Genomic DNA, 12,495 nt, shown 5'->3' with positions numbered 1-12,495 from the left:
AAAGCATCTATCTCAATGTATTATATGTGGTACTGCACTATTTCATGGAGGAATACTTTAGAAACTGACAGTTCTGTATGGATTTTCAGATGAGCTACTTTAAATATTCACATCAAAGATGTCTTGGTGGTCACTAATCTCATTGGCAAAATGCCATTCTTTACTCTTTGTTCTTTTTCACCCTGTTTAAACAAGGGGGGGAAATTCAGAGCATGAAAGACCCAATTCTTCACAGCATCAGAAACTACTTGGATTACACTCTATGGAATTAGTTTGCATTTCTAGCTGTATAGCTAGAAGCAACATTACCTCATTGATACCAAACTGTGAATAAAATGGCTGCAAATGTTACCTTGACACAAAACAATAGATCTTCCTCTCACGCTCCCCCATCCTTCAAACTTGTAATATTTGATCTATTAAGTAAGTAACATTCCCATCATATACTTTACTGGTTATATTATATATAACCTGTATAAAAATTTATATAATATTTTATAAAATTTGTATTTATATAAATGTATATTTAGAAAATTAAATAAATCTATTATTTATAAATTTTTATTTATATAATATTTTATGTAAAATTTATGTATTAAAATGTATATAATTTTTGAACAAGCAAATACAAATAGAGAAAAAAAATCAACTGGGCAAACAATATTTAAATTTGCTTCATACAACATACAAACCTTGATATACATCTAAGAATTACTAGTTTAAGGAGCTTTTAAAAAGGTGGTCATGTTAGCATGCTTTACATTAGCCAAAGGGTCCTTTTGTTTACTCTGCAACCTCTGCCACAATATATAATGAAGACAATACATTAAAGCAGCAGTTTGACTGCAGTTGCTGTGTTTTCTAAGCAATGCATACATTTAATCCTCGTGTTGTGCCCCACCCATCCTTACACACAAACAACGTATAAGAAACCTCAATTTCTTTCTTAGATCTGCTCTTCTCACTTTCCCCTTGTACCTGCATCAATTGGCCTTCTCCAAGCACTATAAACCAGAGTTTAATAAAACCAGTCAGTTCTTACCTCTGTGGATTATGTTAGCAGTATATTTAGTCTTTCAAAGTAAGGAAACAATATATTAAAAAGATTAAATTTAAATATGGTAAAATAAACACATTTATATGCTTTTGGTTGTCTACTTTCACTTTAGCACTGCTGTTACTGACTTTATGCCTTGTTCCTTTGCAAGATAATGGAGTTTTCTTTCTTTTTTCATTTGCAGCCATTCACTGCATCTTTGAACAGTGTAATTCTGTACAAAAATGTGCTCATTTCTTTGTTTTAGTTGCTATGCCCTCCGAAAATGTGGTAGCCTTTAAGTGTTTTTATCTCTAGCTGACAAGATAAGTACTTTAAGTAAGGATGATTTTATCTCTTAGGGAGTAATGATGCATAGCAGTTATCACATATGTGAAGATGCATAAGGACCAGTAGAAGTATGTTTGTAATGCAGCCTCTTTGCCGATTGAAAAATAATTGATCAGTAATGCAACTCTTAGCACTCAGATCTCAAAAGCTTTGCTTACAACAAGGGTAGTTTTAAGTGGCTTGCAGTGAGGTGTACATGTTGAGTTCAGAGGAAAACTGGAGTAGGGGCTCTGGGTATGATTTTCCTTTTTGGTTAGCTTTTTCAGTAAGATTTCTTCAGTTCAGAACCTCTTGCTCCCATCCTTATGAAGCGATACGCGGAATAAATCAATAGACTCCACACCCTGGGGTAGTTATGAAGTGGGTCTGTATGTCAGCGCCCGGCACAGGTGAGATAGCTCTCCAAAACTTGTGCCCCGAGCCTCAGTCTGACCCACACCTTTATTCCCAAAGCTGTTCCATATGCAATACATTGCACAACTTTCTCATGCGTATTCAACCCCTGGCCCCGCCTGTCCTCGCCTCTCACGCTAAATAAGTCCACGCCCTTCTGGGCATGTGTGGTTTGCCGTGGTGGTCTTGCAGGGGTCTCTGGTGGTCTCTTGAGGCTGAAGATTGTGGTCTTCTTCATGGTTGAACTTTTGAACTTTTCCTCTCTGCGCGTGTGCTTTTGGTCCTTTGGTGCTGATCTGAGTACGTCTGTCAGTCTTGATGGGCTTGGAGACAGAGGAGCTTCTTTATCTGGGTTCTTTGCCTCTTCTGGTATTGTTCTTTATGCAAGAAGCTTCAGAAATTTATATTTTCTTATGCCCTTTGTACCATGGCAGAGGTTTCTTAAGTAAAAGGTTAAAATTTAACACATAACTCTACAAGGTAGAATATAAATGCTTAATTCATTTTGTTAACCTAAGTGAACTCCAAAAATCTCTGTTTCACTTCCTCAGATCAGAGTACTTTTGATGGTAGTTAATATAAATCCTACAGGCATGCTTATAATGGGTGCAATCAGTGCAGAACAGGAGCTTGTGATTTAGCACTGTATATTAGAAATTTCTATTTAATATAGCATATCATCTCTACTACAACATTTCACACAAGGTCCTGTTCTGGGATGTATGTAGTCATCCATATATGCTATAGGCTCCACCTGAGAGCATTTGAGCTTAGAATTTGGTCCTGAATTGGTATCTTGCATATATACTAAGAATTTACGGTGGGAGTGGGGAAGATTGCGTGGAGAGTTCTTTTGTTCTGCTGTACTCCTCAGAAATAAAATTGGTGGTGTTAAATATTTGAAAACATTGAAAACATTGAAAACATTACCTGCCATGAGTATGTATTATCATATGATCTAATGATGCAGTAGCAGCATTTTTCCTTGTGCTCTTGGCTTCCTTAAAAGCCACTAGATAGAATATCACTCAGTGGATCAAGTGAAGCAGATTGTTGCCTTAGCTGACTTCCACATTTGTTGTGGAAATTGGAGAGCATCAAATGAAGAAGGGATGATGCTGTAGAAGTGGAATGAATGATGGCCTGAAGAACTGTAGTTTAGTCTTTGCCAGACAGTTCTAGCATATCACCTGGCAGATTATTTAAACCAATTTCTTTACAAAGTAGACCTGTTTGCTTGTTTGAAGACTAATGTCCTTCTCAACTACAGCTGTGAAAAGAGTCCAGCTCTGTTCAGAGCACACACATTCGACTTTTCCTATCTATATGGATACACATCCATCCTCCACTTCTAGATTAAATGCATAAAGATAGAAAGAATATATTCTCCTGTTGTAAATGAATCAGTCAATTTAGTAATTAAAGGAATTTATTAAATTAGATCAAAGTAAAATTGGAAAAGCCACAAGCAAATCAGCACCGAGCCAGGCGATCAGTGTTGGGTGAGCTGGGTCTGGACTAATGCAGCACCGTACCCTAGCAGTTCACAAGGTACTGATTTCACAGGGTCTTTTTTATACTGTTTCCAGACTTAGCGGGATTCTGGGGGGGGGGGGTTGTCCTCCTGTTTCCTTTTGTCCTTTTTCACATATTCATGCATGTTCTTTTCTTGTGGTGCTTCTAAACAGAGGTTTTCCCAGAATACTCACGGAATACTCCCAGAATAGGCACAATACTCTATCCTGTTAGACGGTAATCCCTTCGAATATCTTGTTCTGGCGACAAATATTCATTTTATCATTCAAGGCATATCTTCTAGACAGAATAAGCCTTCAGAATAACCATCTTTTGAGACAGGAATTCATCCTGTGTATATTGCTCTTTCCCGTCACTTGGTTCCATTAAAAAGGATACTGTATTTTTTAGTCCTGAGCACGAATTTATTCTAAATCATATATTACATCTCCCATGGCATGTTTCTTCTCATTGAGAATGAGGGACATTGGCCAGTGCTCTGACAGCTGAAATTAATATTAGCAAACCTTTTGATCTGAGCACTGGGTTTAACCTCAAGTGGCAACTAAGCTCCACACAGCCTCTCACAGTGACCACTCTGAACACATACACGCCAATCCAGACCTAGTAGCAACTTGATAGATTGGGCTTTCACCTCTAATTTCCCAAAGGTATGCCACTGAAACATTCAGGTATGATGGCAATAGTGATGGAGACCACAGAAGCCCAGAACAGAGTCCTTTACTTGGTGCAGGTGCAACTCTGAGGCATATGCTGGCAGGCGAAGTATCAATACAATGCATCAGCATATAGGTAAGTTGTAACACGAGGTCTCAGCTTAATAAAACCTCTACTGAAGTTGGCCAAGCAGTTTTGTGACTGTTTTGCCATCTGCTGCTTAGCTGCAGGCAGCTGTGTATGAAACTATACTAGAGCACATTAAATACGACAAGCACATTTCTGCTGACATGTTGTCTCGTTAACAAATCTATTTCCATTTCCTGTATGGTCTCTGAAAATTAAGCTCACACACTTTTTCAGTGTTTGATTATAAGAACACAAGCACCTCCCTTTACAAGGTTCAAGATTCTTCTCTGAAGTGCAAGATCTCCAAGGTGAAGGACAAAGCATTTAAAAGTATTCAAATGCCCATAGCAAGTGATTTATTAAAGAAATATGGATATTGATCTAGCACCGATATCCAACTGTGACGGACAAAAACTCTCTAACAGTTTAAAGTTAGAAAGTGTATGTTTATTGCGACGTCAGGCAGCGTGCGGGATAGCTCCCAAATACACACCACACCTTTCCAATGATTACAGAGTCCTTTTATCCACACAAGAATTGAATACCCAAAATACAAAGACATCATCATTTAGTACATCCCATTCCTCGCTTCGTATGCTAATCATTCCCGAAGCTGTTAAGCATGCGTAGTTTGTTCCTTGAAATGGGTCGGTGGTCCCTTTCACGGGGAGGGGTCCCAAAATGAGGAAGTAAATGAAGTCTTCCTCATTCTGACCTTTCTACCTTTTCAATGCAAATATGACAAATGAACTCTTGGTAGAACTCCCATTCCTTGTCTTCAATTGGTTTCAGAACAGAGGAGGCCCACAATTGTCTTATGTTCCTAAAAGCTATGTGTCAGTTTCTATATTCTTCATTATAAACCCAGCTAACTAAACATTGTGTTGACAAGCAATCAATTATTGGTTAACTACTAACTCTTAACTTCATCAAGGCCTATTCATTTATTTTAATTAACTCTAGTAAAGCTTATCTCTAACTAAAATCTTAGCTCCTCTAAAATCTCTAAATCTCTTAAAGTTTATGTTTCACAAGCATCTGTGACAGTTCAGAGCCTGAGACTGAAGCGTGTAAACGGCCAGGACTTGGGTCCCAGCACGCCCAGGATGCTGCCGAGCACACCCCTTGAGGGCGGTGTGACACAAGGCACGGAGCAAAGGTTCCAGGGCCAAAGGGCGAGTTCTACACTCTCCCTCCTCACATCGGCACTGCAAGAAATTCCCGGCACATCTACTGCCACGGGATTTATGGTTCTCTCCAGTAATATGGAAGCATCCCTCATTTCTTAATGAGTTGCTTCCTGTGGGAAATAAGGTTGACTTTGGCAGTACAAACGACATTGGGCTGATACAGATTCCATCAGAAGATTGTGTTTATTTTTTTTAAGTATAATTCAAATATGTATCTGAGATCTAATTTCTTTCATTTCCAAGAGCCTATACTAATTTTATATCACTTTTCCAAGGATTCCAGAAGCATCTCATTGAAAAAAAAAAAAAGGCAGTGCTTTAATTCTGCCCCAAACTTTGCCTGTTCTGCACTATCCCAGCTTGGGCACAATGTAAGGGGATAAATAAAGGTGAATGTGAGTAATCTCTGTGGTGGGTTTTTTTGAACAAACGAATGAAGATGCGATAAACAAATGGTATAAATAAACTCAATGGTTTTCACATAGGTATTATTTGTACAGACAAAGGGTTATTTTAAATTCATGCTTTAAACAAATGCCTGAAAGTTCTCATATGTCTGGCAGCTACCAACACCAACTTCATCAATTGTTTATTGTCCTTCAGAGCCTGCTCAATAATGCAAGTGCATCAGGGTGATATCCACCAGTATTAATTAATGTCACTGGCATTTAGTTTTTACTGTATTTGTTATGTAAACTTTATATTACATCATTCCCAAAGGCAGTCTTGAAAATAATGATTCTGTATTTCTGCTTAAGCTTATTTAAAGATCAGCAGACTTTATTTCATCCCATCACAATAGAACATTTTATAGCCAAAATAACCAAGTGTTCTTCATCACAACTGAACATGGCTTACTCATTAATATTTGGCTAATGAGGGAAGTGCAGGTTTATTTAAAAAAAAATAATAGGCAGCTCAGCTTACATACTGTATCAAAGCACGGAAAAGAACTTCCAAGCATCCTGTTGGAGGAAGACCTAGTAGTATCTATTTGCCTGGAAAACGTCATAGTTGGGACCAGCTCATCCATTTGATCAAGGAAGAAAAAACTGTTCAAAAGCACTTGAGTAACTCCAGAACCTAAAACTCACTGGTACTATTTTTTGTGTCGCAAGGGGCAAACCCATAGCTACTTCTAAGCTACAAGTACTGCATGTTTAAATGACATTCAGGTTTTCAATTTCACCACTATGATTGGTTAATTAACAAATCTAAGAAAAACAGACAATAATCCAGACACAAAAAATGTAAGAAATATTACTCTGGTAATAATCTGGGAGGATTAGGAAGATAATGAAATGGTATAGAATGATACTATTTCAGATAAAATTTAGGAATCAGAGTGCAAAATCTACTTGCCAGTGAAAACATAATATGTAAAGAAACTATTATAAAAGAAATATTAAAATTAATTTCTGAACTCCCATCTCAAACACTTACAAATGGAAAGTCCCAAGATGAACTGGGTGATCTAAGATTAATTTTTTAATCTCTAACCTCTGTTACAATATCTAATTGTATATACTAATTATATCTGTAGAATATTACTACAGTAAAAGTATCATGTGTCTGTGAACTGTGATTCTACACAAATGATATCTCTTTCCTGCTATATTAAACAAGATTGTTGATAGTCAAAACACTGTACAAGCTATTTCTGCTTCTTTGTTTGCAGTAAGCTACAAAGGCATCCCACCTGTCTCTCTTCTGCACGTACTTGCCTCCAGTTTTGTACAACAAATTTTGTACTGTACTGCACACATATTAGATCTTGGTTCTACTTTACTGTCCTCAAATAACTGTAAATGCTAACTAACACAAAAGTGCCAGCATCTCAGAGCATTTTGGTTCTAAAGTTTGACTCCAAAGTAAAGTATTCCTGGAAAAAACTTGCCATTATACACAAAGACAGTATACACACTTCATTGATAACTGAGTTGATTGAGACTTGCGTTAGCAAAAGGGCACATTTTACCCTGTTTGGAGATCAGCTCATTACCAGGGAAACAGGAATTTTCTTGCCATGCCACTAGGATTACATTATTATGTTACTAATATTGTTATTATGTTACTCTTCAGGCCCAGTTATTCACAATGCCGAGTAGCAATCTGAATTGTGAAATAGGAGACCATTGGCCCAGACTTCCTTTCCACACTCCCTTCACTTAACATCTGTGAATTCAAGGACTGAACAAGTCCTTCTGAAATGTTCCTGCTGTAGCTGGAACTTGAAACTTGAGATGGCAAAATCTCAAGGGAGACGGAGATGTTCAGCTTGTTCTGAAATAAGAAGCTGTTGGGACATCCTGTGAGCAGAACTAAACCTTGGAAAGCAGTCTTGCCAAGCTCCAAAGACTCCAAGTTACTGGGCCGCTGATCAGGCTGACCCCAAACTTTGCTGCACCCATCCTGCCATACCTCCCTCCTTCTGCCTGAAGACCACCCATAGCCAGAACCAGCCTGGCTGGCTGGGGCTGGGGCACTGGCACTTGTGCTGCCAGCAGGCTGCTGTTCCAGGCATCTCTTTAGCCAATGCTCAGAGTCACCCCTGGCTGTTACTACAGAGAGAGCTGTCCATCACCTTGTCATGAGAAAAGGAGCAGATATTGTTGATCATGCTGTATAAGCATTAGCAATATTAAATTACCAAGTATCTATGCACAGGAAACGTAAGACTTAGGACTACCTGCAAACTTCTTCCTGCAAGAATGTGCACTGTGTACCTTTTGTCTCTGCAAACTTCTTCCTGCAAGAATGTGCACTGTGTACCTTTTGTCTCTGCAAACTTCTTCCTGCAAGAATGTGCACTGTGTACCTTTTGTCTCTGTTGTTGGCACATGGTGCTTACAGTGTTGACAAACTATTCTGTTCTCACAGACACCTACAAACATTTCAGTAATTTGAGATTATATTTACTCAGCTGACTACAAGTTGTCAGGGGTTGTGAAGATGCATCACTAAGGGCTGAAATGAAAAGTGAAATTAAAGAATCCATGTGACTTGCCATCATCTGGACACGTTTGTGGAAAATGCGGAAATGCAGATAATGCAGAAAAACTCTTCGTGCATTGCCTGTCAGTGAAGAAGTTATTCCCATTCACCTCTGTAAGCAAACAGCTGCAGCATTTCTTGGTTCTGTAATAAGAGAGGCTGCTCAGGAATGTTCCCACTCTACAGTGCTGGGCTATGCTGGTCCCTTTCACTCTATTTGCTATGATAATGTGGTTATCAGTGTGCATGAAATATCGCATTTTTCAATACCACAGCAGCTCTGGACACAAGACTGCTGCAGCAAACAAGCTGGTGGGACAACTCCAACAGCTCCATGTTCCAAGGCTGCCTCAAAGAGTCCCTTGTGGGGAGATTTCAAACCAGCAGCTGCACCACTGGTGCACTGCCTTCCCAAAGGGAACACAGGCCAGCAGATGGAGACTTCCTGCATTCCTGGAGACAATTAATATTTTGAAAGATTTTGGGGACATATTATTAAAATGTAAGCAGAATACATTTACATTTAAAACTATTTCATGCAAAAAAATGGCCCCCATTTCTCTCTCTCCCCACTCGTAACTCCCTGGCTTTTACAGTCACTATGAGGGATTGACATTTCTGGAAAACTACAACACTGACTTTTTTCACATTGGCTTTTAAAGCTAACATATGACTGGCAAAGTGTTCACCGGCCAGACAAACCAAGCAAGCTTTTTATGTCTCCAAAAGATATTAAAATAGTGCTTGGAGCACAGCCTGCCTTGAGTTTCTGCACAGAGCTCCACAGAAGGAAATAGCTATTTTAATCATCCTGTAGTTTAAGCATAGGTTCTCCTGCTGATTTAGAACAGGCTCAACCCAGAACAATAAGTCATAAATACATTTGGAGCTGAGGCTGAAGCAGAATTAATATTCATCTCTCTAGTTTTATTTTAAAATATACCTTTAGATCTCTTGATGTGTAGCAGAGTCAGTGAGTCACTCCAGACAATTTAAAAATATTTTGGAAAAAGCTGTAAAGTGAGTTTTTGGGGTTTGTTTTTCTTTCTTCCTTTTTTTTTTTTTTTTTTTTTTTCTCAGTCACAAGCAGACTTGGCTTTGTTATTTGGTGTTTTTGTGTAATAGAAAAACTAGAGTTGTATAGGTGTTAATGAGCACATCATCTCCCCCAGTGACACAGACACTCCAAGAGAAATGGAATGACTTCTGGTTGGACTCTAGCCAGCCATCCTGTGTTGATGGAGCTGGTGGAGGGGCCTCTGCATCCTGTGCAGCAGCAACTGCAGTGAACCTCAATGCTCAGAGCAAAGGGCACAACTGGAAGGAGGTAACTGGCCATTTTTCCACACTTCCCCAATTCATATTGCCTTATGGGTTTGGCTGGCCGCAGTGTGGAAAGTATGCAGCACCTACAGATATTTAGAGGGACAGAAATTAAGCAGAAGGAAGTCATTCCCAGAGTCAGAAAGTGGGAGTCAGAAAGAGTCAGCCAGCATGGGAACTCCCAGCACCCTGCCCAGCTCACCCTCTTCTGGTCTGCCAGCTTAGAATCTAGACAAGGCCAGAACTGATAGTGTAATACCCCTGTCTTCTCTATAGCAAGGCTTTAGTCTGGCTATTCCTAGCTCAAGCCAACACCATGACCATGTGTGGTGAATGAAGCAGACAGCAGAGGCCAGCAACAAAAATGATCCAATTATTCTGAGGAGTATTTCGGGCAGGATCCAGGGGTGCAAAGCAGTGAGCAGAAAGCTGTGTTCCATCTTTAGCAGAATGCCTCACTTTGCTGTACTGTGTTTTGTGACTTGTTTGCTTGAGCCTCTCTTTAACCACACGTTTGGGCTTTTCAGTGTGTGCAGACAGGACAAATATAATGACTAACAAGCATATACCTGTTATTTAGTTGTTACATAAAGTGCACCTGAGTACACCATGAATTCACATTTTAGGTTTGCTGGAAACTTCTTTTGGAAATTTGTTCTGGGCTGTTGCCACCTTGCAAGCATCCTTTCTCATCCCCCCTGCCCCCACCTCCTCCTCCCCCAAGCAAATCCTCAGCTTGTTTTTAAATTACTACATAGAAGCCCTGTTAGTCACAGCAGTGACCACAACAACACTTTGGCTTTGGAATTCTTATTTCATGCAACTTTCTTAGGTAACCTTTCTTAACATAGGATATCATTTGTGCTTGTCATGTGGTGGCAGGATCACCATCCTGGGAGGCGACAAAGAAATTTGTTGGAGTCTGTTTTAGATAACAGATCTTCTTGCACATCATTCATAGCCATCACTAGGAACACACAGCCCACTACCCTGCATGGGCCCCAGGAACACACATCTGAGGTGACCTTCCTGCCCTCATCAACAGAATGAGCCTTGCAGAGCGTGCAGCAACCATGCCCTACAGGCCAAAGTAGCATATCCACCTCATCCCTGTGACTGAGAACCTCTGTTAAGTCATATTATCTATTAGCACCAAAAAGCTTCATTACCTTTGTATATAATCAGTGTTATTCACTACATACATTCCCTACATGCATCTAAGCAGATACTTAACAGGTCTTTTTCTAAGAAACTGAATGTAGTGCCTTGAAATTAACTGGCAATATATTTGTACTTTGGACTCACCTGCATGCCAAGATTAGCAGTATTTCTAACTGGTTACAGTCACAGACACTGTAAATACAGCATTCAGTCTGCTACTTTTATGGGTGCTGTTCAACCTATTCTAAGCATTGTAGTTTAGTCTACTGTTTAAATACACATTGGGCTTTCCCAACAGCTGGGACCTGAAGTCAGGTTGCTTTATGGTCATATTTTACTGTAATAGGTTAACTTCAGTCCAGAAATGCAAGAGAAATTAATCCTTCTGAAGACATACACTGAACAAAATCAATATATGCACTCAGAGGGATCTTTAGGTCTGTGCCTGATGTGATCTTGCATGCTCCTGTAAATCTGTTTGAGAGCAGACTTCAGGGAAGACAAGGACTAAATCTGAATATCAGTTTGAACAGAAAAAAAAATTGGGGAAAGTGATTTGAATTTGTGCAAGTGGTGACACACAACAGTGCCTGACGTTCTCTTACAGGAAATCCTGGAGTGCTGCTCTGCTCAGTCTGCCAGTTCCCAGCCTATTTAGCATCTACTTCAGAACATGCAAGAACTCTTGAATATGGCTTCACTAGGCTACTCTGCCACAGCAGAAACTTCTTTCATAAGGGCATAATATTTTGGGGAGGGCAGATGGGAAATTGCTAACATATAGGGAATTTCAAGAGGTAGAATAATTTAGAGGGCAGAGGACTGGATTTGTGAATTCCTGCTCTAACTCCATAGCTTGCAATGACCATGGATCAGTATTTTGGTTCTGTGCATCATCTGCAATATGATTTTTTTTTTAAAGCAGTTCTTACCTTGAAAACTTGGAGATGTAATGAAAATGAGGCAAAACCAAAATGAAAACACAGCAGAAAAGTATCTACCATTATGCACTGCACCTCAGGATGCACATACCCACATTCAGATGTGATATAAGCAAAGATACTGGACAATTTCCAAAACTTCACAGTTACTTAGAAATGTTGTTTTGAAAGACTAAAAGGCTTGAAGGAAGATCATGTCAAGGAAACAAGGAACTGTCCTGAGTTCATAATCCCAATCATAATCAAATCATAAAATAATCATAATCAAATCATAAAATCCCATAATTTGGAAATGGCCAGTTTAACAATAGAGTTTAACAATAGGGTTTCTGAGACAACTGTCTCTCTGTCAATGCTGTGCCCTTCCTCAGACAGCTCTGGGGTTAAATTTTTTGCTTACAGACAGCAGTTACATGAGTTTGTATTATTTGAGCCTTGCATTCAGGCAGTCTCACTGGGCCCCATTGCCAGCAGTGCTCCCAGTACCCACCAGCCTCCCAAACTGGGGAGTTGGTGAGACACCACGAGATGGCCTTATGACCCAGACTGACTTTAGTTACTGCAGATAGTGAGGTAATTGCTTGTTTTGGATCCAACTGACCCTCTTTGCTTTCTGCTTACAGTATACAAGGGGTTCCATAGTCTGTTTGTTATGGCCATTTATCTATATGTTTACTAAAAAGTTTTTTAAAGAAATGCAGTATCAGCATCTCCTCCAACCTTTGACATTGCTCACATCAGAACAGAATCACAAAATGAACTAGGCTGGAAAAGACCTTTGAGA

This window comes from Vidua macroura, chromosome 12, assembly GCF_024509145.1.
Source record: "Vidua macroura isolate BioBank_ID:100142 chromosome 12, ASM2450914v1, whole genome shotgun sequence".
Lineage (NCBI taxonomy): Eukaryota > Metazoa > Chordata > Aves > Passeriformes > Viduidae > Vidua > Vidua macroura.
The sequence above is the reverse complement of the archived record's forward strand: the minus strand, read 5'-3'. Positions refer to the sequence as shown.